The following is a 5,978-nucleotide window of genomic DNA, read 5'->3' on the forward strand; positions in this document are numbered from 1 at the left end:
TATAGTGGATTATAGTCCAGCATGGTACAAAACATCAACTCTTTCTCTGAAGTTCTTTGGGAAGAGCACAATCAAGAAGAGGAGGGGATGGAGAGGCGACTCAAGTTAAGAGCACTGGCTGCTCTTACAGAAGACCTGGGTTCAGTTCCCAACACTCACATGGCAGCCAACAACCATAGGTAACTCCAGTTCCAAGGGATCCGATGCCTTCCTCTGACCTCCATGGGCATGGCATGATATGGGTGCACTTCACACATGTAGGCAATACACTCATACACACAAAATAAAATAATAAATAAAAAAGAAGGGGAGACAAAAACCAGGATCTTAGAGAAACTAGAAGTCTGTAGCACTTAAAGGTACAGCACCCATCAAACACAGCTTATCTCTCAGCAACTTTAACATGAATGTTCATAACATCGCTCTTCAGTCAGATCCCATTACCTGAAGGAACGAGACTTCTTTCAACATAAAAGCAACAATAAACAATACCTGCCAGAAATCACATATAATCACATAATAACAGAGAAGATGGGAGAGTAGAGGAGGGATCAGGTTGGATTAGGGGACAAATATGAGTAAGAGACAAAGATTTTATGCATGAAAATATCATAATTAGATCTACTATTTTGTATACTAATGAACAACTTAATAAAAATGGATACCTTGGAGACAAAGCAAGGGATAAACGAGTCAATTATACCACAGATATTAGAACAGTCAAAGAGGGAATTCAAAGTAGCAACAATAACTACACTAAGGGCTGTCATGTTAGAGTAGACATCATGCAAAAACAGAGAGTTTGGAGAGACACGGAAATTCTGAGAAATAATTAAAAAGAAATACTGGAACTCAAATGCAGTGTAAGAGAGGAAATAAGAGTTGAGTGTGGTGGGGCACAACTTTAATCTCAGCACTCCTGAGGCAGAGCCATGAGATGGAGGCCAGCCTGGTCTGCATATCGATTTCCAGGCCAGCTGTGGCTACAGAGAGACCCTGCTTCAAAAAAACAACCTCCCTCAGAAGAAGAATTAATGAAGAAGATCTGTGACAGTGTCATTAGTAGAATTTAGACAAGCATGAATTAACAGGATTGATATGCTTAAAAATGGGTTTAGGTCAATAGAAATTTTCCAAATGAACACCCAAACATGTAAAAACTACAAAAGTTTGAGCTGGGCATGTGGCTTGGTGGTAGACCACTTTGTTGTATGTGAGGAGCCCTGAGTTCCAGCCCTAGAAACACACACACAAAAATAAACCTGCAAAACTTTTGCAATATTAACCTAAATACTAGAAAGAGGGAAAAATAAAACAGAACATATACACCACTTATAAACGTGTGTACATACACACCACAGTTCACATCTAAGAATGCTCAAACTGTAGAAATCAACAGACAATAAGAAAACCTGGAACAAGTACTTCAGTACTTCAAATAATCTTATCTATAGAGTAAGATACAATAGCATTGCATCAAACTTCTCATAGCAACTCATGCAAAGGAAAAGAGCATGGACTGAACTATTCAAAGTATGCAAAGAGAGAAAAATAAACCTATACTGTCTATACCCAGCAAAGTTATCATAAAGATGTAGTTAAGAAATTTTTAAAAAACTTTCTCAGTGCAATAAAAATAGTTAATTTATCCATAGGAAACCTGCTGCAGATGAAATGTTAATAGTCACAAGGGAACTAATCTAGATTACAAACATGGATTTCTATACCTATTTCATATGGAAGCCTATTACTCTGTAAATTACAACAAAGAACAATGAATAATAAACGAATATAAATAAATAAAATTTTTAAACTTAGATTGTCATAAAGAAAGGACAAGATTCAGTGAAGGTACAAATGGGGTGAATTAACATCTACCAGTTTGTAAGCTTCTGTGGTATAAAATGTGACTGACTAATTAGGAAGAACAATGTGCGACTATAGTTACATGCATGAGTGAAATGAGTATTAGGAATGTAGGGAGTAACTGGGGGGATTGTTTTATTAAATATCAGCACTACACATTAAAAGTACAGGTTTATTTGAGAATCGACTTAAGTCTAAGGAAATCATAGAAAACATTTTTGTTTTGAGATTTCAATATTTTATACAAGCTTTATTTTAGGTTATGTTACTTACAGCATTTGAAGGGGAGGATCTAATTCCACACAAAATGGAAGACTCTAAAATGTATCCATTAAACTGTTCTTTTTTAAAAAAAAAGAGTGGAGAGAATAAACATAAGTCTAATTTAGATCCCTAGTGTTGTCACGCGTGATCAAAATCCCTCATGCTCTGCCCAGCTCAGAGTTGTGCATCTCAGAAGTTATTTCATACTTGGTGCAATAGCAAAAACAATAATAAAAGGAATAAAAAACCACCACAACACGAAGAAGAATCAAGTCCTGAATTATTGCCTTCATCACACCCAACCTCTCCACCCCAAAATGGCACAAAAGAAACAGCTAACCACACCTTGTAGGCTACTTTTGGTATAAAACAGGTGCTAATGGACTTGGGTGGAAACAGGGCATGAATATCTGTCTAAAAAATTCCCTTTCCAATGGGTGTGTGCACACTATCAAGCTGTGGGCTTCTCACATTTAGGGTTGGGAAACCAAGGTTCGATGCTTGGGTAGTCACAATTTCATCATGGACTTGATACAGTTATAAAGGGCCTACACAGTTATCAGCTTCCTCTTGCAGCCATTTCTAGATTAAACAGAGAAACCTGGTATCTCTAGTGGGACTCTCCCCAAAGTCTACAACTGAAAGAACTTTTTTGGAATTGGTTTCTTCTATACCTCTGAAATGGTAACACACCTTAAAGCTGAATCATCTTTAACCTGGAGGTCTAATGTGATATTCAGCAATTCTTGCATCCCCAACATACAACATTAAAAGGTATACTATGTTCTGAAGGTAGCTATGCTGCAAAATACTTTAGAAGTAATGATTGTACAGTATTCATTTATGCTTGAAACTCTAGTCCTAGACCAAGCTTATGGCCACCTACATTGACATTCTTGCTGTCCTGTAGAACAGATAGTGTCAGTCTGATACCTGGCTTGAGGGTATGAGTGTACCCTAAACTGTTCGAGTTGGAGTTGTTCACTTTAGCCGAAAAGCAGGCATCCGAATTGATCTGATATACTTGGCTGCTATTTCAAAGTGAATATTACGGTTTCCTGCGGTCCAGGTGAGATTGACAGCAGTCTCCAACTTCTTGCTCACCTGCTGGTAAATGGAGCCACCAAACTCTGTCCCATCATTCACGTTAGTATGAAGCTGGAATTCGTTAGTCTTGTAACCAACCGCAAATTTTCTCTGGGTCACCCATGACTTTGAGGTCTCAAAATTCTTGATTTTAGCATTTTTTTCCCAGTGTTAGGCGAGAAGGATAAGTCAAAGGTCAAGCACAAGCTGGTCTTCCAAAGGGATCTCTGTACCTAGTGTGTTCCACTTGATCATAATTGTCCCGACATACTCGGACCACAGGTACTTGGTTTCCAGGCTGCCATTCACTTTGGTGGTCTCTGTGTTGGCTGAGACCAAGTTCGTAAATCTCAGACCATTCTCAGACTTTGTCTTCAAATCAAGTTTTATGAAACCATATCCATAGCCTTTGCTGAAGACACCCCTGGCAGATTTGCCAAGATCAGCACTCGTGGAAGGCACAGCCATCTTCTTGAAGGCAGTGACTGCCTGGGCAGCGGTTGCCTTGTGGGTGGGAACCATAGAAAACAGTTTTAAAGGAATATAATCAATATACTAAGTAAAGGTAGTCATCACATGAGTTTAATTAAATCCGCAGGGGTAAAAAAATAATGTAGCAAAAGTAATGAAATGAATAGAAAAGAATTGCCAATACACATGATTATATCAAATCACTTTAAACAGTGATTATCCATATACTTTTGCTAAAGACAGAGATGCTCAGGGTAGAATTAAAAGCCACCTATAATTTGTATATAGAATAGTCACACTCAATACAAAGACCAAAATTAAAAAGGATGGAGAAAGGCTTGCATTGTTGATGCTAAACCAAAGAATAATACAGTAGCAGTAATTTCTAATGAAGCAGACATCAGATAAAGGAAAACAGCAAGGGGTAAAGCAAAGCACTACATACTGACTAAGTAGTCAGTCCTCCAAGAGGACCTGACAATTCTAAATGTGTATGCACCTAACAACAGTGCTAAAACCTGAAAAGTATTGTGGAAAAAGTCTACAGTTCTAGTGTAGTATTTTAACATTCCCCTACCACTAATTGGTAAATCAAAGAACCAGATGACCAGAAAAGAGATAGACAATCTTTTTTTTTAGATAAACAATATTTTTTTAACTTTAAAAGAAATTTATTGAGAATTTCATGCACACATATAAGGTGTTTTGATCAAATCCATGCCTACTCTCTCCCCTCCAACTCCTCCCATATCTCCCCATTACTTATTCCTGACAAATTCGTGTACTCTTTCTTTCATTTTCTTTAATGGGGCTTTTTTCTACTCTAACATTCCCCCCTCTGAAGAGCTAACCCTAAAATCTTTTAGGGATTAGAGAAGGGCTTCCAAATACTTTTGACATTTTTGGTCTTTGGAACAGAGCATGTGACTAAGAGGCCCAAGGACATTTTGCCTTTTAGCCAAGAAACTGGTTACTTTTCTTTGGAGTATTTTTACCCTAACTGCCTAGCCAATTCCTACCTCCTATTATCACACCATCTTCTGAAGAGTCTACCCAAGTTGTTGATGGGGAATCAGGATGCAGACTACTCTGGCTTCTTTCATGCTGAACAGGGACACAGGGTGAGGCAATTGGGGTACCCCTTCAGTGGGTCCTTCTAAAAGACTCCTAAATTGCATAACTCTTAACTGTAGGGAGAAAAGGAAATCCTTGACTGGTACCAAGGAGATGTGAAGGAGAAGTAAAGGCTACAGTAGTTAGCATTACAAGTTCTAGACAGGGAACCAGATAAAGGTCAGAACAAGGCAAATTTCAAATGTTCATATGAGGGTCCATTGAAATTTCATGATGACAGCTTCCAAAAGCATCCCTCTGTTGGGTTCCTCCTCATTTTTCTTTTGTCTGCCAAGGCTAGAGTCAAAAGTGATGGACTCAGGATTTGTTTCCAGGCACTTTGATAGCTATTGGAGTGGCTAGAATCAGCATCAGTTCCCTCAAAAAGGCTTCTATCTAGAACGGAAGAAAACAAATTTAGCCATCATTTTAGAACAATAGTGGGTTGTCTCCCTTAGCTACCGGTGGTCACTACAGTATTGTAGACAAGATTTGAAGTCTTACATCTGAGCAGCACTTTCTGCTTAGAAACAAAATCATCAATGAGAAATAATTGTCTAAATAACATTTTGTACTGACTTGAGCTTAATGTCTGGCAAGTGCAATCCCTTGAATTCTTAAAGAAATAAAGAGATCACTTTAATCTTTGATTATAGTTTCCTTTTGGGTGTTTAAAATCATACAGTTGGCCCAAATAAACCAATTTATTTTTACTCTTAAGGTCGTTGGAGGATCTGTTCCTTGGGGGTCACATGGGCTTTAAAGGAGCCTCTGGCTCTTTTCTTTTATCAGTTCCATCTATGTGAAGATAAGTCAAAGGTCTTACATAACTATGACTGGGTTCGCTTGAAAGCATGGAGGAAATATTTCCTCTGTGTTGACCCTCCTCTTTGTAAACTGGACACTGGTTCAAGTCCATCTGGTGGGGTCTTCATGGCCTCCGTGAACAAGAGGACAGGTAACTCATCATGGTCACAGGACATTTTTTCCCAGTTAATTATTTATTTAATAACCACATACTTAGAAGAAGCATTTCATTACAACAGCATTGAGATATTCAATAACAATTTTCTGAGCTAAGATGCATCTTTTTCAGAATTGGCTATAAATTTTTAGGTTTACAGTTGAATTATTACAGTTATACAATATTGTACTCAGTATAAACCCTATAAGACATA

The 5,978-nt window shown here is 37.9% G+C and overlaps 1 pseudogene; it reads right to left on the reverse strand.

The window, feature by feature from the left end:
- Window positions 1–2,971: 2,971 nt before the first annotated feature.
- LOC115072810 lies at window positions 2,972–3,684 on the reverse strand (annotated as a pseudogene).
- Between the last annotated feature and the right edge of the window lie 2,294 nt (window positions 3,685–5,978).

This window comes from Nannospalax galili, unplaced genomic scaffold, assembly GCF_000622305.1.
Source record: "Nannospalax galili isolate Female #2095 unplaced genomic scaffold, S.galili_v1.0 scaffold1383, whole genome shotgun sequence".
Lineage (NCBI taxonomy): Eukaryota > Metazoa > Chordata > Mammalia > Rodentia > Spalacidae > Nannospalax > Nannospalax galili.